This window comes from Eleutherodactylus coqui, unplaced genomic scaffold (assembly GCF_035609145.1).
Source record: "Eleutherodactylus coqui strain aEleCoq1 unplaced genomic scaffold, aEleCoq1.hap1 HAP1_SCAFFOLD_72, whole genome shotgun sequence".
Taxonomy (NCBI): Eukaryota; Metazoa; Chordata; class Amphibia; order Anura; family Eleutherodactylidae; genus Eleutherodactylus; species Eleutherodactylus coqui.
This window is the reverse complement of record NW_027101776.1, coordinates 1-23,143: the sequence shown is the minus strand read 5'-3', so window position 1 is coordinate 23,143 and position 23,143 is coordinate 1. Positions and strand designations below refer to the sequence as shown.

General features: G+C 47.0%; 1 pseudogene; it reads left to right on the top strand.

Annotated features, from left to right (window-relative positions):
• Window positions 1-899: 899 nt before the first annotated feature.
• On the top strand, window positions 900-1,027 carry LOC136591239 (U2 spliceosomal RNA; annotated as a pseudogene).
• Window positions 1,028-23,143: the final 22,116 nt, after the last annotated feature.

Sequence of the window (23,143 nt, the reverse complement as noted above, 5' to 3'; positions counted from 1 at the left end):
CACCCTGATGAGTGTATGTGCCGCCGAGTTGCAGGTTGGTGGCCACGGCGGTATATTCAGAGGGAGGGAGCCGCGGCTGTGTATTTGCAAGGCGCTGCGGTGAGAGCGCGGGCACTGAGGGTGACAGAGCCTCCCCTCCAAGTCGGCAGGGGTTACCTTGTGCCGTAGTCCTCTGCTTGGGGCTCCATGAGCGGTCCTCGCCGGGTGTTTCTGAGCGCGGTACTTGTCGGGTTAGGCCGCGGGCCGCTGTGCAGGGCCACGGCTCTTCGGCTTCTTTTTGGCGGCTGGAGATCACCAGGTGAGCCTTGTCCGGGCCGGTTGTGGGTTCTGGTGGGTCCCCAGGTGCTGTGCTCTTGTCTGCCTCTGTTTGGGTCACTGATTTGACCCAGAAAAGGGCTGAAAAGGGAGATTCTGTGGAGGAGCAAAACAGCGTGCGACCTCTCTCCTTGCTTGCTAAGCCACGCCCCGGGCCATAGTGTTTTTACGTCCTCCCGAAGTGGGCTTTATTCTCTGAGGAAGTAAAAACATGTGTCCTGCAGAGAATAAAGCCCCTCGGGCTCTGGACGTGACAGCTCCATGCTGTCGGTGTCCGCAGCATGGAGCTGTCATCCCGGGCTGTTCGGACCCCCCACCCCCGACATTGCGATCGGCGCTATGCAATGGATATGGATGCATTAGACACCTGCAGGTAGTAAAATACCTGCGGATGTCATTTTTCCCTGCAGGCGCGGGTCCCGCGTGCAGGAAAAAATCCGGACATGCTCCATTCAGGCGCGGGTCTCCCGCGGGGACGGCTCACCCTGGTTGAGAAGGCGTTGGGCGGGGCTATGCAAAGGTCTTCCGGCTCCCTCAGTGCATTGTGGGTGTGCCCGGAGTGCTGGCTGAGCGTGTTGCATCTGATACGTCCCCTATCTGGGGATCATATATTAAATGGATTTTTAGAACAGGGAGCTGGAAAAAGTGCTTGCTCTGTCCACTCCGCACATTGACCTGGTATTGCAGTACCTCCAGTACTGGTGCACCCCCTTTCCTACAGCAGTTTCCAAAAGCAGGAAAAAAAACTGATGAGCAAGAGGTGCAGCGCAGCTGCGGCTGCTAACAACCAAGCACTTAGATTTAGGCCTCATGTCCACGTGATACATGGCGGAAGTATCGCATGATACTTGTGCGACGGCTCGTGTTTTTGCGTGATGTCCTGTAGTTTTTATTTGTACCATTTTGGAGTTTATAAGACTTTATCGCTGTTTATTATAACTTTTTTTGGAGATAGGAATCGGTTACGTGCACACTTCCCATAGACTTGTACAGGGACCCTTGGTGCGCAAATGTGCACAAAAATAGAGCATGGTGAGGTTTTGCATGCATGCGAAATGTGTGAGTAAAGAGAATTCTGAAGGCATCCATTGAAACAAATATGTTTGTGTGAAGCGGCCCTTACTGTACTTTTGTTAGCACGAATCAAGCACATTTGCAAGCGCAAAAAAACACGCAACCATGCCGCCATTTATTGAAATGGGCAATTAGTGTAATTAGAATAATACATGTTCTGCCCCTGCAGAAATGCACGAGAAAATAAAGGGGACTGCTTTTTTTTTTAAACAAAATGCGCATGCAAAATACACTTATGTGAAGGAACTCGCTGCAATCAGCGGGCTCTACTGACGTGTATTTAGCATGTATATTTTTCATGCATAATATGCTGCGCAAATACATCTGTGTGAATCTGGCCGAAGAGCCCACGGTGGTATGCGTAAAACGCTGCGTCTCTGCGGTGAGAACACAGTCGTGGACATGAGCCCTAAGGCTGGAGCTCTATGGAGTCTTTCGCCATGACATGGGTCATGTGACCAAAGATCGCTGTGCAGCCCTGTGAACTTGCATTCTCAAATATATCAATGGGGTCGCGCAAGTTCCCACAACCTATAGATTGCTTAAACCTCTACGAGGTTGGATTTTTGCAATATATTGGTCGCAGCTACTTGTGAGTTGTATCGCAACTCCATTGTCTTCAGTAAGGCCGGTTGCACACGACCGCTTCACATTCCGAATGCGGGATACCACTGCGGAATCTGGCCGTTAACCCAGACGGTGACCCTGCGTTCCTGCAGAATCTGCAATGCGGATGACCGCGAGAGTGAAGGAAGTAGCAGTAGTATGTATCTTTCAATGCATGTGATTTGCTGCGGATCCTCCGTGTGGACGACGACTGTGGATTGAACAATAGGAAACCGGTGGTGTGAAGCCGGCCCGAGAGTGTGAGGTCGCAGGGCTATACAGCAATCTTGGTCGCGTAGCACTAGTCTCATTGCATGACTACGACTCCGCCGTTCATGGGAGCTCAGTGCTTGACCATCTCCGTCAGCTCCACAGAAGTGAATGGAGAAGTAGTCACACGTTTAAAGAAATCTCATCCATATAATGCGGAAAAACAATCTACAGTTTAAATTGACCTGTGGGGTGGATTTTAAAGCTGCCCCTTCAGCAGCGCTCTGCACTCACACTATAGCAGGTTAGTGTGAGAGCGCAGAGTGCTGCTGAAGGGGCCACGGGATTGTTCCTTTTAGAACAAAAGTTCCTGGCGGGAACAAATCCCAATCATCATCTTCCGCCAAGTCACTAAGATGACTAATCCGATATTTTTGTATCTAAGTGAACTGAATATGGCCGCCACCACAACTTGCCTCCAACTTTCCTAGTCTTCTGCACAACATCATTACATGTCTACACCACTTTGTTTTCAGGAGCCGAGGCAAGTGGGGTGACGACTACCGAGCGAGGCTCTGTTCGTGTCAGTGGTAGGGAGCTCCATGATGGTCATCAGGTTACCAACATGTTCTGTCACCCAGCTTTCCTAGTTCCTGAATGGCCAGCTTCACAGAGCGCCACTTTTTACAACCCATACCCGTCGCTGAGGTCAAGAAATACCCCAAAAAGCATTAGAGGAGGGGGGAAACCTGGTTTTCTTGCCCCATGTGCCCATCCCAACCAGCCTCTGTAATTACCCCCGCCGTCGGACATAAAACGCAGTTTACGTTATTTTAGGGAATGCTAAAATGCTCCTCTCTTCAGTAGCTCCACTCTAGCCACTTCACTGATCTGCTGGATAGAATGTATTGGCTAGTGGTAGGATCTCCCAGCAGCCACTACACTCCAGACGCACCATCCAATCAGTGAGCGGGGAGCAGGGCTAGTGAGCGGCAGCTCTGGGGAGGACGCAGCAGTTCTGAACTCCATGTCTTCTGGGGTGGGTGCGGTGGCCGGGCTTCAGTTCCTGCAGGCAGAGCTGCACATCCAGCAGGTGAGGCCATCATATCTCTAGTGGGCATTAGTGTTTACAGCTGCTTTAACCAGGGCATTGTGGGTAATGGGCGGGGCCATAGTCTCCGCTGGGGCATTGTGGGTAATTGGGGGGGGGGGCTCTCTAGTCTTCGCTGGGACTGGTGGGATCATAAATGGAGAGGTTTATGTGCACAACAGAAGCAGCTGCACAGCGCAGGCCAAGTCTTCATGCATGGCTGTCGTCGCACAGGAGGCTGGAGGGGCGGGTGTATAACAGCACCTAGCGGAGACGGCGCGGCCCCAACTGCACCGCTCTGCACCATTTGCGTGCGGCGCGGGGACTTCTTACAGATGCGACACCATTGTACCCGTGGGATTGGTTTACTGGGCTAACAGCTGGCCACGGGTTCCCGTAAAAGGGAAGTCCGCGCCAATATCTGCAGTGGCCGAAGGTTCGTGGCCACTGACTGGTGCCCGCTCATTACCTCGTGTGAACATGGCAGCGATGAGCGGACTAACGAGGAAATGCTCATTTGTTGGCTGATGGCGTCCTTTACATGGGCTAAACATGAACGGCTCCTTGTCGTCTCTCCGTGTAAACCACAACCATAGCTGCGGATTTGGACAGCTCCCAGTGTGTGTATATATATATGTGTATATATATATATATATATATATATATATATATATATATATATATATATACTGGGAGGAAGCTGCAGCTCCTAGGTGATGTGTGTGTATATATATAGGCCTTAGGTTATGGCTGTGATGATAGGATTTCCTCCTGTCAAAGTTGCATCGCACACCGCACAAAAATCACGCTTTCATGCGATGCAACAGAGAGGAAGGCTCCATAGGATAACATGGGCCACGAAACCTCACGAGTCGCGGGCATATCGGGATGTCGCACCCTCCAAAACATGTGAATTGCCCCATTGGAAAGCATAGGCCGAACAAACACGTGATTTGTCGCAGTGTGACTTTGTCGCTCATGTAAACGCGGCCTGAGTATTAGGGGACTCCCTAATATATACGAGCCTCCTAACATTTAGGCCATGTTTGTAGCTTGCTGGACCACGTGGTGCTAATAATCTCCGCTGTCGGTGTCCTGCGGCAGATTTGTACGTATTGCTGCGAACGTGTCGGACGCTCCTCGACTTCACAGCAGGTTTGCTGTTTCTGTGTTCATTGTGTGAAAATCCTGCTTAAGACGTGTTCTGCCTCCGAACGCCAACCGTAAATGCGCCAATATTCAGATGGAACATAAACGGTTGTATTCCCACGTTTGAGCGTTTCACTATTACCCGACTCCAGTTTACCATATGGTGCAGCCAACATGTCTGTTCATCATATGGCAGAAGGACGGCGTAATACTTAATTTCTCCTGCGGGGGCGTTGCAGGGGAATTGAACACTTCGGCCTTTTTCACGCGGCAGAGCAAATATTGCACGTATATGAACCGCGGCTCGTTCTATCTTTGGGCGGGGCCTTGCATCACCCATTGTTTTAATGGGGCTGGCGGCAGCATCGCACCGCGTGCTAGGAGCGGACAGCCGCAGCGGGAGGGAGGGGAGGCAGTTTTATTACAAAAATGACTCACATCCACAGAAAAATCGTACGTTAGCGAGCGCGAAAACGGGCCGCGATTCACGGCCTGGTATCGCACTCACTGTGTGACATTAGCCTTACTGCCAGATCTTCCTTGGATTACAGCGGATCGCTGGGGGTTCAGCTAACCTAATGCCAACACAATGGATCTCCCAGCTTTCCTAGAACCCTCTAGAGCAGTGCTCCCCACCTCCGCCCCTCAGCGCCCCCAACAGGTCATGTACAGGATCTCGTATAGTAAGAACACCTGTGGCAATGTCTGAGGTACCGATGATAATTACATCACCTGTACAACACTGAGGAAGTCCTGAAAACATGACCTGTGGGGTCCCGAGGACTGGAGGTGGGAGTCACTGCCCTACAGTGATATGACAAAAGGAGGCTGACTGGCCATTCAGGGACTAGGAAAGCTGGGTGACAGAACTGTTGGTAACCTGATGACCATCATGGAGCCCCCTACCGCTGACACGAACAGAGCCTCGCTCGGTAGTCGTCACACCACTTGCCTCGGCTCCTGAAAACAAAGTGGTGTAGACATGTAATGATGTTGTGCAGAAGACTAGGAAAGCTGGAGGCAAGTTGTGGTGGTGGCCATATTCAGTTCACTAAGATACAAAAATATCGTGAGTTCAGAACTGCTGCGTCCTCCCCAGAGCTGCCGCTCACTAGCCCCGCCCCCGCTCACTGATTGGATGGTGCGTCTGGAGTGTATTGGCTGCTGGGAGATCCTACCACCAGCCAATACATTCTAGCCAGCAGATCAGTGAAGTGGCTAGAGTGGAGCTACTGAAGAGAGGAGCCGCTCCAATCTAGTCTTGTGGAGCTAGTGAGCGCTATATTACCTTCAGAGAGGAAGGATGGGTGGGGGGCCGCTGGATCCTGATGGGTGGGGGGCCGCTGGATCCTGATGGGTGGGGGGCCGCTGGATCCTGATGGGTGGGGGGCCGCTGGATCCTGATGGGTGGGGCGCTGTTGGATCCTGATGGGTGGGGGGGCTGGTGGATCCTGATGGGTGGGAGGGGGGGGGTTGTTGGATCCTGACAGTCATCAAAGGGATGACAACCAGCTAGAACTAGGAGTAATAGATGCAATATAGACCATCCACCATAACACTGATACATATGGTTGGTGAGGAGACAAACTGTTATAGGCGTGCCGCGTGCGTGCGCCGGGCACATCTGCCGGGCCGAAGAAAGAAGATCGGGCCGCAAAGAAGAGAAGATCTGCCCGGTCCGCTACGGGTAAGTTATTCTTATTTTAGGTCTCCCGCGGATCCGGACGGCTTCCATAGGCTTCAATAGAAGCCTGCGGGAGACCCGCACCTAAATGGAGCATGTCCATTTTTTTTTTCATGCTCCACATTTTTCTTAATTCACTTTTATTGACCATCCGCGGGTATTTATCTACCTGCGGGTGGTCAATGCATCCCTATGGGGTGCGGATCCGCGTGCGGGTGATCCGCTGCGGATTTTAATTCTTCTTTTCCCCGTGGACATGAGGCCTAAAGGCTCTGCATATCCAAGTGATTCTGATATTGTTTTTTTGCCACATGTTGTACTTCATTTAAGTGGTGAAAATAGTCTGAGAAAATTAGTGTATATTTATTAAAAGCGTCAAAATTGAGAAAAAATTTATAAAAATGTAATTTATTTTCAGCCACAATATCTCAAATATGTGCAAACATACTGTACAAATCTTTGATAAGATATATATTTCCATCTGTTTACTTTATTCTGGACGCACATTAGAAAAACAGGAGACGTACAAATTTTACATTGATTTTTAACATTTTGAGGAACACTTTTTTTTCCTGCACCAAGCCAAGATTGCAAAGTCTCATGGGTGTCCAAATGATAGATCCCCCCACAAATGACCCCATTTTATAAACTACACCCCTTAATGTATTCACTGAGGGGGTCAGGAGGATTTTTACCCCACAGGTTTTGTCAAGAATTAATGCAATTTGGAGGGGAAGAAATTAAATTTAATATTTTTGCAAATATGTCATTTTAATTTTAATGATGGGCTTTTTTTCTATATTGCACATGAAGATGAGGATTGGCACCCCAAAATGGAGACCCCCCGTATGTCCCGTGTTCAGAGATATACCCATTGTGGCCCTAATCTTGTGTCCGTATGCACAATGGGGCCCAAACCGAAAGGAGCAGCCGGTGGCTTTGTGAACAGTTATTTTGCATGAAAGTGTTTTAGGTCCTATTGCTCACTAGTGGAGCCCTTGAGCACTTGGGAGAACCCCCACAAATGACCCTGTTTAAAAAACTAGACCCCTTAACGAATTCCTCTAGGGCTGTGCTGCGTATTTTGACCCACAGTATTTGAATGAATCTGAGCAAAGCAGAAGGAAAAAAGTTAAAGTTGTACTACCTCTAGCTTGGATACAAAATGTGAAACAGATCCTGTTGTATCGCCTCTAGCTTGGATACAAGACGTGATATGGGTGGGCAAGCTGCCACTTGGGATGCATTATGCATTGACACTTGGGGGTCAGGATAACAGCATGCTGACAATAGAGGGCAATGTATAGCTTTATGTCTTTGGTGATGTTAAATTCATTCTCTGTGGCTGATTTTACACAAGTGAGCACTATATCAGCCCGAGAAACTCAAACCTATATCTCGCATGGCAAATATGCGAGTGTGTCTGCCAGTGCAGTGCGCCTTGTAAGAACAATGCATTGCGATGTGTGTATGTGTGTAAAATATATACACATACATACACACATACATATACAAACACACACACACCGCTGTAGGAGCAACTGTAAGAAACAAAATAAATGGTGGGAATATGGCGGCCGCCTGATCTTTCACGCACATAGTATTCATAGGGGAGGTCCTATATTTTCTCGGTCAAGTATTAACGGGAGAGAATACTGCTGGTGAAAACGAAACCACAGAAAGCTTAGGCTTAGTTTTGTCCCAATATACGGCCGTGACAATCACCAGCGATGCTTTTTTTTTTTAGAGGATTAAATCGCATCGCTGCCGCGCACATTAAAAACCACATGTTTTTGTTTAACGCGCAAGTCGGTAGGACTTTCCAATGTTAACATTGCAGCGCATATTTGTCGCCTTGTGATGCGATAAAACGCAGCCTCCATAGGATTACATGGGAGATTTTAAAAAACGCACTGCGCAGAAGGACACAGCAGGCTGCGATTTTCTCTCTCAACATCACATCAGTGAAAACCTTGCTGAAGGGAAGGGAACCGTCGGGAATCATTGGCTGCGAAATCTGCTTTTTTTTTTTTCAATAACCAACGCATCGGTTAAAAATGGCGCGATTTTACCCGCCGGTTTGAAACCACCCTAGAGAAAAATAGGGCAAAAAGATGGAGAACTGGGAGGTGACCCGCTAATCTCTATGGTGCTGTAAGTTTGGGTAAATCCAATAGGTGGTGCAACACGTTTCTGTAAAACCAACAGAGGGCGCTGCAATGTTACTGTAGAAACCAATGGACAGCATGGCAGGTAGCTATACATAAACTATACAAAATCTGATTGGTTGCTGCTGCCGCCGCCATTTTTTTAAAAGGTACGCTCAGTTCTTTCATAGAGAACAAGAAGGTAGGTACTTACAATTCAGGTAGGTAGGTTCAGTTTGGGCCTGGGAGAGACTCCAGTGGAGACTGACGGAAAAATGGCTGCTTACAACCTGTGGTCCTTGTTTCGGGTGCGTGTGTCACCATCGATCTAATGTATCTTACTGCATAGATATATATCTAGCTATAAAAATAGATAGTTATATATCAATATAGATATTTCTAAAAATATCTAGCTTTACGTATAAATTTAAACTTCTATAGTTATAGTTTTGTAAGGCTGAAAACAGACATACAGAATTTGTATTATTATCAGCATTATTCTTATAATTGCCATTGATGTTATTCCAGGGTCAGGTAATACACTGCATGAGGCTTTGACCAATTTTTACTATTTTAGGTAAAAAGCTGCATTGACTGCACTTCTGCATTTAGTGCGATATGGTAGGACTGCAAGCAAAGCCTGAGACAAGATCTTGGTGCGCCCCATGACAATACATATCAGGTAGGTATCCTGCCCTAGAGGTATGAAGGCACCATACAGCAGCACTCATCTGTAATCCAACCTGCAGGGACATTGTGTGCTGCTGTAATGCCCCAAAGTTACTGTAAGATTCTATTGCTTTACTGGTTTTTGCTTTTTTTGGTGTTTTTTATCTTTCATCCCAGTGCTACAAAGACCAAGGACAGAAAGCTCTGGCACTGAAATACTGTGATGAGGCTTCAGCCATGCCACCTGTTACTAAAGAGGTGAGGACTGTCAGTAGTAACGTGGTAACACAATTCAACTGTTATTTCAGCCATTGATTTACTGACCTACTCCACTGCTTACTGTATTGATTCTCTAGAATAGAGCCTCCATAGCCGCCTGTTCCCCATCTTCTATACTAGAAGCTAGAAGTGGTACAACGCAGTACTAGAGTCCCCTTCCCTGTCCTTATCTTATCTTTTATCCAAGCTACAAGGCGTACAACAGGGTACTAGAGCCTCCATTCCCATCTGTATAACCTCTTGTATCCAAGCTAGAAGTGGTACAACAGGATACCAGAGCCTCCTTGCCCACGTTTCATGTTTTGTCACCAGCTGCTTCCTTTGGGTAAGTGAGAATAGTGAGAATTTTGGCCCATGTGAAAGGGGAATTACTGTATGCTAAACTGTTCACTTCATTTTCATTACCTTCTATGACATTTATGGAAATGACACGGCACAGATTATTGTTAGGGGTTCCATCACACTCCCCTTCTGTAGCCGCACCGCCTCCACGCTCCCCTCATGTAAGCCCACTTTCCTAGTGTAACCGTATTGTCACCACACCCCCCTTAGGTAACCATACCGTCTTCACACTCCCCGCATGTAACCATACCACGGTTCGAAAAGTGTCATAATAGAGCCTTAAAGGGGTTCTGTCATTAAAAACAAAAAAATATACTGTATACTTACCTATTGCTCCCCAGGGAGCCTGCTTACCTCTTCTTCTTATCCCAAATCTTCTCCTGGAGCCGCTTGTCACTTCGGTCACGTGACCTCCAGCAACCCGATTTTCCTCCATCCGGTCAAAAAGTGTACATTGCGCTACCTTCCGCTTCCTTCACTAGTGACGTATGCGTACATTGCCTTGTCAGGAAGCGCGGAATGAAAGCAGCCGTGCGAGACAATGGCGCGACTGCGCACGTGCGAACCCGGCACACGACTGCGCATGCAGCTATCCTGGAGATAGCTATAGTCTATGGAATATACACGGGCTTTAGCCTTGGCAGTCGTCGTCTTTAAAATCTATGTATAGCTACCTCCCATGCTGTCCATTGGTTTCTACAGTAACATTGCAGCGCCCTCTATTGGTTTTACAGAAACGTGCTGCACCTATGCTCCCTTTAATAAATGATCCCCAAATAGGGGACGTATCAGATGCAACACGCTCAGGCAGCACTCCGGGCGCACCCACAATGCTCTGAGGGAGCTGGAAGACCTTTGCATAGCCCCACCCAACGCTTTATCAACCGCGCCCTCCCCCCTCCCCCTCACATCCTCCTCAGTCCTTCCTCTTGCACCGTGCTCACGCATCCTAGGCTTGCAGAGCCTGCAGGACTCGTCACCTCCCTACGCAGGATGGTTAAGCAGACGATGACACTAGAAGCAAGCACTAGTTTGCCTCTGAAGGTGCGTCCGTCGGTCGTTTTGAGAGATCTCTTTTGGTGGACGCATTTCGAGTGGGGACGGACGGAAACTTTTTCCCAAAAAAAGGAAAATTGGCTTCGAGCCCATAGGGCTTTATTGGCTTCCCCTGGGCTGGCATTAGTAGACCCTAGTAAGAATAACTATAGATCAGCATGGTCATCTGAAGAAGTTAAAATGTACAGCAGGCCTTTTTTTTTTCCCGCCATACATAAATAAATTCATCCATCCATCCATAACTATAGATTATATAGAGAAATAAATCTTGCTATTTGTATAGCGATAGATAGATAGATAGAGTGAGTAGATTATAGACATACATTATATCCAGATGATAGATTTTAGATTATTTATATCTGTGTAGATTTTATCATCTATATTAATTATATAATAGATCTATGGATTATCTATCTATCAATCAATAGATCTATTATATAATCAACATACATTATAGAATCTACATATATACATAATACAGCTTTATGTGTTTGTGTATGTATGTAGATATATAATATATATATATATATATATATATATATATCATCTAAAATCTATCTTTAATCTATATGCACAAGATCTATAATTCAGATATAATCTATATCTATAATCTACATAATTAATAAATAGATAGATTCATTCAGTCATACTCATTCATTCATACATACATACATACATACACACTGTATGCAAATGAGCCAGGTGTCTGGCAGGCTGGTGTCACTGCATTGTGATGTCATCAATTTAGAAGTATAAATACCGGACTTGGCAGCCATGTTAGTCAGTCTCCGCTGCAGCTCGTGGACTGGAGGTGGGGGATCCCCTATCTCCTCCGAGAAGCCACAGAACTGGACCCTTTTTATTTTTAGCAGAGTGCATTTTTAATGCAGCACACAAGGGGGAGACAGCGGCCTACCAAAATCTACTGGGTCATATGACGTGGCTGGCGGTGGGCGGGGAAGCGGTTTTTACTCTATCTTCCGCTGTGCTACAGCGGAAGATAGCGTGACGCACTGCTTCCATTGACTAGAATGGAGGCCGGCCGCGCGTACACCCGCGGCAAATAAAGCATACCGCGGGTGAGGTCAGGTGATTTCACGGTGCGGAATTCCACGATGGAATTCCGCACCGTGAGCATTGAGCTATTGGGTTCAATAGAACCTAATAGCTGCGGGCAACGCAGCAGATTTACGCAGCATAAATCCCTCCGTGGGAATGAGCCCTAACTTTAGCCAGCAGAAGGCGCCATAGTATAAGGCAGAAAAAGAAAAGCCCCATGGCAACCCAAATCCAAAATTGGATTGCAGAGGGTTAAAGAGGCCCTGTCCTTTTTAGAACGACGGGGGTAAAATCATACGTCCTGATCAGCCCCGCCCCTGACACGTTGGCGCTTTGCGATAAATAAGTGGGTTTTGTGTTGCAGTTTGGGTACCCAGTCTCTAAAAGGTTCGCCATCACTGATATAGAGGAAGCCCCGACATGTTGGATACACATGGGAGTGCAGCGCCAAAAACGCATGGAACCGTAGTAACAGTGTGAAAATGGCCTTATAAAGATATATGTTTACATTTAGGCTGGATTCCGATGAGCTTACGCATATTTGCACAGACAAAGAAATAACACGCAACGATTATCTCAGCTAGTGAAATAGACAATTAGTATAATATGCGTTCTTTCCCTATGAGAATGTGCGAGAAAATATAGTATGCTGCGTATTTTTTTGTGCGATCGAAATGCACATGGAAAATACGCGCCTGTGAACAAACCCATTGAAATCAATCATTTCTATTTTCTGTGACTTTCGTAGGTGCAACTGCCCCAGAACAAATGGAATCCTGTCCCCTTCACCAGCAGTTTACACTCCGTGCCAGTGCGCGGAAGTTTGGAAATTGCTACGAGATGACAGGCGCCGCCCGATCTTCACCACCTAAATCAAGTACAACATGTGGCAAAAAAACAATATCAGAATCACTTGGATATGCAGAGCCTTTAGGCCTCATGTCCACGGGGAAAAGAAGAATTAAAATCCGCAGCGGATCACCCGCACGCGGATCCGCACCCCATAGGGATGCAATGACCACCCGCGGATAGATAAATACCTGCGGATGGTCAATAAAAGTGAATTAATAAAAATGTGGACATGCTCCATTTAGGTGCGGGTCTCCCGCGGGGACGGCTCCCGCAGGCTTCTATTGAAGCCTATAGAAGCCGTCCGGATCCGCGGGAGACCTAAAATAAGAATAACTTACCCGTAGCGGACCGGGCAGATCTTCTTTCTTCGGCCCGGCGGATGTGCCCGGCGCACGCGCGCGGCACGCCTATAGCAGTTTGTCTCCTCACCAACCATATGTATCAGTGTTATGGTGGATGGTCTATATTGCATCTATTACTCCTAGTTCTAGCTGGTTGTCATCCCTTTGATGACTGTCAGGATCCAGCAGCCCCCCACCCATCCTTCCCCTCTGAAGGTAATATGGAGCTCACTAGCTCCACAAGACTAGATTGGAGCGGCTCCTCTCTTCAGTAGCTCCACTCTAGCGACTTCACTGATCTGCTGGCTAGAATGTATTGGCTGGTGGTAGGATCTCCCAGCAGCCACTACACTCCAGACGCACCATCCAATCAGTGAGCGCGGGGCGGGGCTAGTGGGCGGCAGCGCTGGGGAGGACGCAGCAGTTCTGAACTTCATGTCTTTTGGGGTGGGTGCGGTGGCCTTCAGTTCCTGCAGGCAGAGCTGCACATCCAGCAGGTGAGGCCATCATATCTCTAGTGGGCATTAGTGTTTACAGCTGCTTTAACCAGGGCATTGTGGGTAATGGGCGGGGCCATAGTCTCCGCTGGGGCATTGTGGGTAATGGGGGGGGCTCTCTAGTCTTCGCTGGGACTAGTGGGGTCATAAATAAAGAGAGGTTTATGCGCACAACAGAACCATCTGCACAGCGCAGGCCGAGTCTTCATGCATGGCTGCTGCCGCACAGGAGGCTGGAGGGGCGGGTGAATAACAGCACCTAGCGGACATGGCGCGGCCCCAACTGCACCGCTCTGCGCCATCTGCGTGCAGCACGGGGACTTCTTACAGATGCGACACCATTGTACCCTTTACATTCCACGGTCAGCATAGATTGCTGTCAGTCCCAACCAGCTCCCACTGTGAACCCTTTACATTCCACGGTCAGCATAGATTGCTGTCAGCCCCAGCCAGCTCCCTCTGTGAACCCTTTACATGTCACGGTCAGCATAGATTGCTGTCAGCCCAAGCCAGCTCCCTCTGTAAACCTTTTACATGCCACGGTCAGCATAGATTGCTGTCAGCCCCAGCCAGCTCCCTCTGTAAACCCTTTACATGCCGTGGTCAGCATTTATTGCTTTCAATCCCAGCCAGCTCCCACTGTGAACCCTTTACATGCCGCGGTCAGCCAAGATGGCTGTCAGTCCCAGCCAGCTCCCTCTGCGAACCCTTTACATGCCGCGGTCAGCATAGATTGCTGTCAGCCCCAGCCAGCTCCCTCTGTAAACCCTTTACATGTCGCGATCAGCGTAGATGGCTGTCAGTCCCAGCCAGCTCCCTCTGTAAACCTTTTACATGCCCAGTCAGCATAGATTGCTGTCAGCCCCAGCCAGCTTCCTCTGTGAACCCTTTACATGCCGCGGTAAGCATAGATTGCTGTCAGTCCCAGCCAGCTTCCTCTGTGAACCCTTTACATGCCACGGTCAGCATAGATTGCTGTCAGTCCCAACCAGCTCCCTCTATAAACCCTTTACATGCCACGGTCAGCATAGATTGCTGTGAGCCCCAGCCAGCTCCCACTGTGAACCCTTTACATGCCACGGTCAGCATAGATTGCTGTCAGTCCCAGCTAGCTCCCATTGTGAAGCCTTTACATGTCACGGTCAGCATAGATTGCTGTCAGCCCCAGCCAGCTCCCTCTTTGACCACTTTACATGCCGTGGTCAGCATAGATTGCAGTCAGTCCCAGCCAGCTCCCTCTGTGAACCCTTTACATGCCACGATCAGCATAGATTGCTGTCAGTCCCAGCCAGCTCCCACTGTGGGATAGTACAATCTCAGATTCTGCTCCCACGAGTTTACAGCAAGTACCAGCCACCCAGGACATAAGTTATCTCTTAAGGGGTTAAACCCTTAATGCCACCGGATGTACGTCTGTCCTGGCTGTGTGGTACTTGCCACAACAGGACACAAACGTACATCATGTGGATGGCGTGGGATCAGAAGCTGAGCTCACACCATCCGATAGCGGGCTTCCCACTGCTACAGCAGGGTACCTAAGGATAGCGATCCCTACTATTAAACTCCTACATTCTGTTGAGATGGCAGCAAGTAGAGGATTCCCTGAGCGAGCATGCTCCCTATGTTATGTCGTCTGGCCCTTGTAATCGTGGCGGGCCGATTGGTTGCCATGACAACAGGTGTCCCTGCTTGCCATTACCTATGATCACTACTGTAACTGATGAGGCATTGCGGTACAGAAGCCTCTTGTATAATCATGGCTGTTGTGGCCCCTATAGAGAGAGATATAGATATTCAACTTTTCTGTGCATTTTCCTCTATTTCATATGGGGGGGGGTGAAGACCCCCATATTTGGTATCACCATATCCGTAATGGCCTGTACAATACACTGAATACACTATCAAACACAGAAAAACTGGAGAAAGACAAACCTCTAATAAATGGAGGCAAAATACTAAGTGATCAAAAGTATGGACCCAAAATGGGGCAAAAAGCTCGTCACGTAGAAAGCAAGGCCTCACATACCTCTGACCGGGAAAGATGCAGAAGTTATGGGATGCTGAATGCGGGGATGGGAAAAGAACTTCCAAAACCAAGTGTTGTGTTTGATATGGAGATAATCTGCCCCCCGCAGGACACAATGTATCCGGGCATTAATGCTGGAATACATCACAGGCGTCGAGAGATGGGAAAATAAGAACTACACTTCACCAGGCCTCATATGGCCATGTCCTCAAGGGGCTTCCAAGAAATACATTGACCCCTGGGGAAGGGGGGGACAAACACAGGGCAGTCAGAATATGACAGTCATGGGACCAGCCCTCCGGAACAGGACCAATGCTCTCTACAGGTGCCAGGAGCAGAAGAATGATGATGTCATCATCCGGCTCCACTACATACACCGCGTCGGCCGACACTCCACCCCTCCCACAACAGGCGTCCGGCAGTGTGAAGGGACCACACAGGCGCCAGGAGCAGGATGATGATGTCATCATCCAACTCCGCGCCGGCCGACCCTCCACCCCTCCCACAACAGTTGTCTGGTAGTGTGAGGAGACCACACGGGTGCCAGGAGCAGAAGAATGATGATGTCATCAACCAGCTCCGCGCTGTACACTGCATTGGCCAACCCTCCACCCCCTCCCACAACAGGCAGTGCGGCAAGGGAGTAACGCACTCCATGCACAGTCTTTATATGGTGGGGGCCTCTGAGTTCCCTCACCGCAGGGGCCGGTTTGCAATTGTGACACCTGACGGTACACCTATGCTTTTCCTAAAGGCACACAATCTGCTGGTCAGTACGATTAAGGGCGCCCACCCACTGGCGATTTTTTTCCCTGCGAAATTCGCAGCATTTTGTTCTCTGCAGGGGTCTACGGGACTTGTAATGTTAAAATTGCGATCGCGCAAAATCGCGATAAATTGCGATTTTGCGCGATCGCGATTTTAACATTACAAGTCCCATAGACCACTGCAGAGAAAAAAATGCTGCGAATTTCGCAGGGGGGAAAAAAAATAAAAAAATAAAAATCGCCAGTGCGTCGGCGCCCTAAGGGTTAATACATTTGTGGCATTTATGCGCATCGTTTACTTAGACTAGTAACGTCCCCGCGCTCTCGTGGAAGGTTGTACATACACTGGAACTATAAGATTTGGGCTCTCCCATTCCCCGACCATAGATGCAAAAACTTCAAACGAGACACCCAATGAGTATTCCGGAAATTTCTCCCCCCACCCCCGAAACAAATACCAATCATCATCTTCCGCCAGGAGCTGTCATGTCCACAGCCCCCAGGGCTTTAATCCTCAGAGTGAGCATGTTTTTACGGCCCTAGGGATCAAAAACACTATAGGGCGGTCAATAAGGGGTTAAGGAGCAAACAGACTTTGTCTCTAAGGCCTCTCTATTTTAGTTTGTTTCAGCCCTTTTTAACGCCCCTCATCACCTATTGTAATGATGGAGTGCGTTACACAACGCTGTTGAGCACGTTTGAAAATGGCGTTCGAAAACACTTTAAAATGCAGCATTTTACCAGACGCCTGTGTGAAAGCAGCCTTAGGGCTCATGTCCACGGGCGTATACGTAACACACTGTGGGTCTCCTGCGGTGTTTTACAAATTGCAACCAATACTCTCTGCCGGCAGATAGACGGCAGAGGCCGCGTATGTGGTAAGTATAGCACTGTGCATGCCCACTAATTTCACATCACGGACATGCGCAGTTTGATTTTTTTTTTTTAATTCCCGCTCTGTTCAGAGCAGGAGAGTGTATCGAAACACTGCCCTCTTGCAATTTGGAATTTCTGCGGTTTTGTTTTTACCACTTCTTTTCCCGCCCGTTATTTGTGCGCTCGGGAAAAGATAATACCTGCCCTATCATGTAGTGACAGTACCTGCAGGGAAGATCGGGCGGCGCCGTAGCAATTTCCAAACTTCCGCGCACTGGCACGGAGTGTAAACTGCTGGTGAAGGGGACAGGATTCCATTTGTTCTGGGGCAGTTGCACCTATGAAAGTCACAGAAAATAGAAATGATTGATTTCAATGGGTTTGTTCACAGGCGCGTATTTTCCATGTGCATTTCGATCTCACAAAAAAATACGCAGCATACTATATTTTCTCGTACATTCTCATAGGGAAAGAACGCATATTATACTAATTGTCTATTTCACTAGCTGAGATAATCGTTGCGTGTTATTTCTTTGTCTGTGCAAATATGCGTAAGCTCATCGGAATCCAGCCTAAATGTAAACATATATCTTTATAAGGCCATTTTCACACTGTTTTTCCTCTTACTACGGTTCCATGCGTTTTTGGCGCTGCACTCCCATGTGTATCCAACATGTCGGGGCTTCCTCTATATCAGTGATGGCGAACCTTTTAGAGACTGGGTACCCAAACTGCAACACAAAACCCACTTATTTATCGCAAAGCGCCAACGTGTCAGGGGCGGGGCTGATCAGGACGTATGATTTTACCCCCGTCGTTCTAAAAAGGACAGGGCCTCTTTAACCCTCTGCAATCCAATTTTGGATTTGGGTTGCCATGGGGCTTTTCTTTTTCTGCCTTATACTATGGCACCTTCTGCTGGCTAAAGTTAGGGCTCATTCCCACGGAGGGATTTATGCTGCGTAAATCTGCTGCGTTGCCCGCAGCTATTAGGTTCTATTGAACCCAATAGCTCAATGCTCACGGTGCGGAATTCCACCGTGAAATCACCTGACCTCACCCGCGGTATGCTTTATTTGCCGCGGGTGTACGCGCGGCCGGCCTCCATTCTAGTCAATGGAAGCAGTGCGTCACGCTATCTTCCGCTGTAGCACAGCGGAAGATAGAGTAAAAACCGCTTCCCCGCCCACCGCCAGCCACGTCATATGACCCAGTAGATTTTGGTAGGCCGCTGTCTCCCCCTTGTGTGCTGCATTAAAAATGCACTCTGCTAAAAATAAAAAGGGTCCAGTTCTGTGGCTTCTCGGAGGAGATAGGGGATCCCCCACCTCCAGTCCACGAGCTGCAGCGGAGACTGACTAACATGGCTGCCAAGTCCGGTATTTATACTTCTAAATTGATGACCTCACAATGCAGTGACATCAGCCTGCCAGACACCTGGCTCATTTGCATACAGTGTGTATGTATGTATGTATGTATGAATGAATGAGTATGACTGAATGAATCTATCTATTTATTAATTATGTAGATTATAGATATAGATTATATCTGAATTATAGATCTTGTGCATATAGATTAAAGATAGATTTTAGATGATATATATATATATATATATATTTATATATCTACATACATACACAAACACATAAAGCTGTATTATGTATATATGTAGATTCTATAATGTATGTTGATTATATAATAGATCTATTGATTGATAGATAGATAATCCATAGATCTATTATATAATTAATATAGATGATAAAATCTACACAGATATAAATAATCTAAAATCTATCATCTGGATATAATGTATGTCTATAATCTACTCACTCTATCTATCTATCTATCTATCGCTATACAAATAGCAAGATTTATTTCTCTATATAATCTATAGTTATGGATGGATGGATGAATTTATTTATGTATGGCGGGAAAAAAAAAAGGCCTGCTGTACATTTTAACTTCTTCAGATGACCATGCTGATCTATAGTTATTCTTACTAGGGTCTACTAATGCCAGCCCAGGGGAAGCCAATAAAGCCCTATGGGCTCGAAGCCAATTTTCCTTTTTTTGGGAAAAAGTTTCCGTCCGTCCCCACTCGAAATGCGTCCACCAAAAGAGATCTCTCAAAACGACCGACGGACGCACCTTCAGAGGCAAACTAGTGCTTGCTTCTAGTGTCATCGTCTGCTTAACCATCCTGCGTAGGGAGGTGACGAGTCCTGCAGGCTCTGCAAGCCTAGGATGCGTGAGCACGGTGCAAGAGGAAGGACTGAGGAGGATGTGAGGGGGAGGGGGGAGGGCGCGGTTGATAAAGCGTTGGGTGGGGCTATGCAAAGGTCTTCCAGCTCCCTCAGAGCATTGTGGGTGCGCCCGGAGTGCTGCCTGAGCGTGTTGCATCTGATACGTCCCCTATTTGGGGATCATTTATTAAAGGGAGCATAGGTGCAGCACGTTTCTGTAAAACCAATAGAGGGCGCTGCAATGTTACTGTAGAAACCAATGGACAGCATGGGAGGTAGCTATACATAGATTTTAAAGACGACGACTGCCAAGGCTAAAGCCCGTGTATATTCCATAGACTATAGCTATCTCCAGGATAGCTGCATGCGCAGTCGTGTGCCGGGTTCGCACGTGCGCAGTCGCGCCATTGTCTCGCACGGCTGCTTTCATTCCGCGCTTCCTGACAAGGCAATGTACGCATACGTCACTAGTGAAGGAAGCGGAAGGTAGCGCAATGTACACTTTTTGACCGGATGGAGGAAAATCGGGTTGCTGGAGGTCACGTGACCGAAGTGACAAGCGGCTCCAGGAGAAGATTTGGGATAAGAAGAAGAGGTAAGCAGGCTCCCTGGGGAGCAATAGGTAAGTATACAGTATATTTTTTTGTTTTTAATGACAGAACCCCTTTAAGGCTCTATTATGACACTTTTCGAACCGTGGTATGGTTACATGCGGGGAGTGTGAAGACGGTATGGTTACCTAAGGGGGGTGTGGTGACAATACGGTTACACTAGGAAAGTGGGCTTACATGAGGGGAGCGTGGAGGCGGTGCGGCTACAGAAGGGGAGTGTGATGGAACCCCTAACAATAATCTGTGCCGTGTCATTTCCATAAATGTCATAGAAGGTAATGAAAATGAAGTGAACAGTTTAGCATACAGTAATTCCCCTTTCACATGGGCCAAAATTCTCACTATTCTCACTTACCCAAAGGAAGCAGCTGGTGACAAAACATGAAACGTGGGCAAGGAGGCTCTGGTATCCTGTTGTACCACTTCTAGCTTGGATACAAGAGGTTATACAGATGGGAATGGAGGCTCTAGTACCCTGTTGTACGCCTTGTAGCTTGGATAAAAGATAAGATAAGGACAGGCAAGGGGACTCTAGTACTGCGTTGTACCACTTCTAGCTTCTAGTATAGAAGATGGGGAACAGGCGGCTATGGAGGCTCTATTCTACAGAATCAATACAGTAAGCAGTGGAGTAGGTCAGTAAATCAATGGCTGAAATAACAGTTGAATTGTGTTACCACGTTACTACTGACAGTCCTCACCTCTTTAGTAACAGGTGGCATGGCTGAAGCCTCATCACAGTATTTCAGTGCCAGAGCTTTCTGTCCTCGGTCTTTGTAGCACTGGGATGAAAGATAAAAAACACCAAAAAAAGCAAAAACCAGTAAAGCAATAGAATCTTACAGTAACTTTGGGGCATTACAGCAGCACACAATGTCCCTGCAGGTTGGATTACAGATGAGTGCTGCTGTATGGTGCCTTCATACCTCTAGGGCAGGATACCTACCTGATATGTATTGTCATGGGGCGCACCAAGATCTTGTCTCAGGCTTTGCTTGCAGTCCTACCATATCGCACTAAATGCAGAAGTGCAGTCAATGCAGCTTTTTACCTAAAATAGTAAAAATTGGTCAAAGCCTCATGCAGTGTATTACCTGACCCTGGAATAACATCAATGGCAATTATAAGAATAATGCTGATAATAATACAAATTCTGTATGTCTGTTTTCAGCCTTACAAAACTATAACTATAGAAGTTTAAATTTATACGTAAAGCTAGATATTTTTAGAAATATCTATATTGATATATAACTATCTATTTTTATAGCTAGATATATATCTATGCAGTAAGATACATTAGATCGATGGTGACACACGCACCCGAAACAAGGACCACAGGTTGTAAGCAGCCATTTTTCCGTCAGTCTCCACTGGAGTCTCTCCCAGGCCCAAACTGAACCTACCTACCTGAATTGTAAGTACCTACCTTCTTGTTCTCTATGAAAGAACTGAGCGTACCTTTTAAAAAAATGGCGTCGGCAGCAGCAACCAATCAGATTTTGTATAGTTTATGTATAGCTACCTGCCAGGGCTGTGCTGCGTATTTTGACCCACAGTATTTGAATGAATCTGAGCAAAGCAGAAGGAAAAAAGTTAAAGTTGTACTACCTCTAGCTTGGATACAAAATGTGAAACAGATCCTGTTGTATCGCCTCTAGCTTGGATACAAGACGTGATATGGGTGGGCAAGCTGCCACTTGGGATGCATTATGCATTGACACTTGGGGGTCAGGATAACAGCATGCTGACAATAGAGGGCAATGTATAGCTTTATGTCTTTGGTGATGTTAAATTCATTCTCTGTGGCTGATTTTACACAAGTGAGCACTATATCAGCCCGAGAAACTCAAACCTATATCTCGCATGGCAAATATGCGAGTGTGTCTGCCAGTGCAGTGCGCCTTGTAAGAACAATGCATTGCGATGTGTGTATGTGTGTAAAATATATACACATACATACACACATACATATACAAACACACACACACCGCTGTAGGAGCAACTGTAAGAAACAAAATAAATGGTGGGAATATGGCGGCCGCCTGATCTTTCACGCACATAGTATTCATAGGGGAGGTCCTATATTTTCTCGGTCAAGTATTAACGGGAGAGAATACTGCTGGTGAAAACGAAACCACAGAAAGCTTAGGCTTAGTTTTGTCCCAATATACGGCCGTGACAATCACCAGCGATGCTTTTTTTTTTTAGAGGATTAAATCGCATCGCTGCCGCGCACATTAAAAACCACGTTTTTGTTTAACGCGCAAGTCGGTAGGACTTTCCAATGTTAACATTGCAGCGCATATTTGTCGCCTTGTGATGCGATAAAACGCAGCCTCCATAGGATTACATGGGAGATTTTAAAAAACGCACTGCGCAGAAGGACACAGCAGGCTGCAATTTTCTCTCTCAACATCACATCAGTGAAAACCTTGCTGAAGGGAAGGGAACCGTCGGGAATCATTGGCTGCGAAATCTGCTTTTTTTTTTTTTTCAATAACCAACGCATCGGTTAAAAATGGCGCGATTTTACCCGCCGGTTTGAAACCACCCTAGAGAAAAATAGGGCAAAAAGATGGAGAACTGGGAGGTGACCCGCTAATCTCTATGGTGCTGTAAGTTTGGGTAAATCCAATAGGTGGTGCAACACGTTTCTGTAAAACCAACAGAGGGCGCTGCAATGTTACTGTAGAAACCAATGGACAGCATGGCAGGTAGCTATACATAAACTATACAAAATCTGATTGGTTGCTGCTGCCGACGCCATTTTTTTAAAAGGTATGCTCAGTTCTTTCATAGAGAACAAGAAGGTAGGTACTTACAATTCAGGTAGGTAGGTTCAGTTTGGGCCTGGGAGAGACTCCAGTGGAGACTGACGGAAAAATGGCTGCTTACAACCTGTGGTCCTTGTTTCGGGTGCGTGTGTCACCATCGATCTAATGTATCTTACTGCATAGATATATATCTAGCTATAAAAATAGATAGTTATATATCAATATAGATATTTCTAAAAATATCTAGCTTTACGTATAAATTTAAACTTCTATAGTTATAGTTTTGTAAGGCTGAAAACAGACATACAGAATTTGTATTATTATCAGCATTATTCTTATAATTGCCATTGATGTTATTCCAGGGTCAGGTAATACACTGCATGAGGCTTTGACCAATTTTTACTATTTTAGGTAAAAAGCTGCATTGACTGCACTTCTGCATTTAGTGCGATATGGTAGGACTGCAAGCAAAGCCT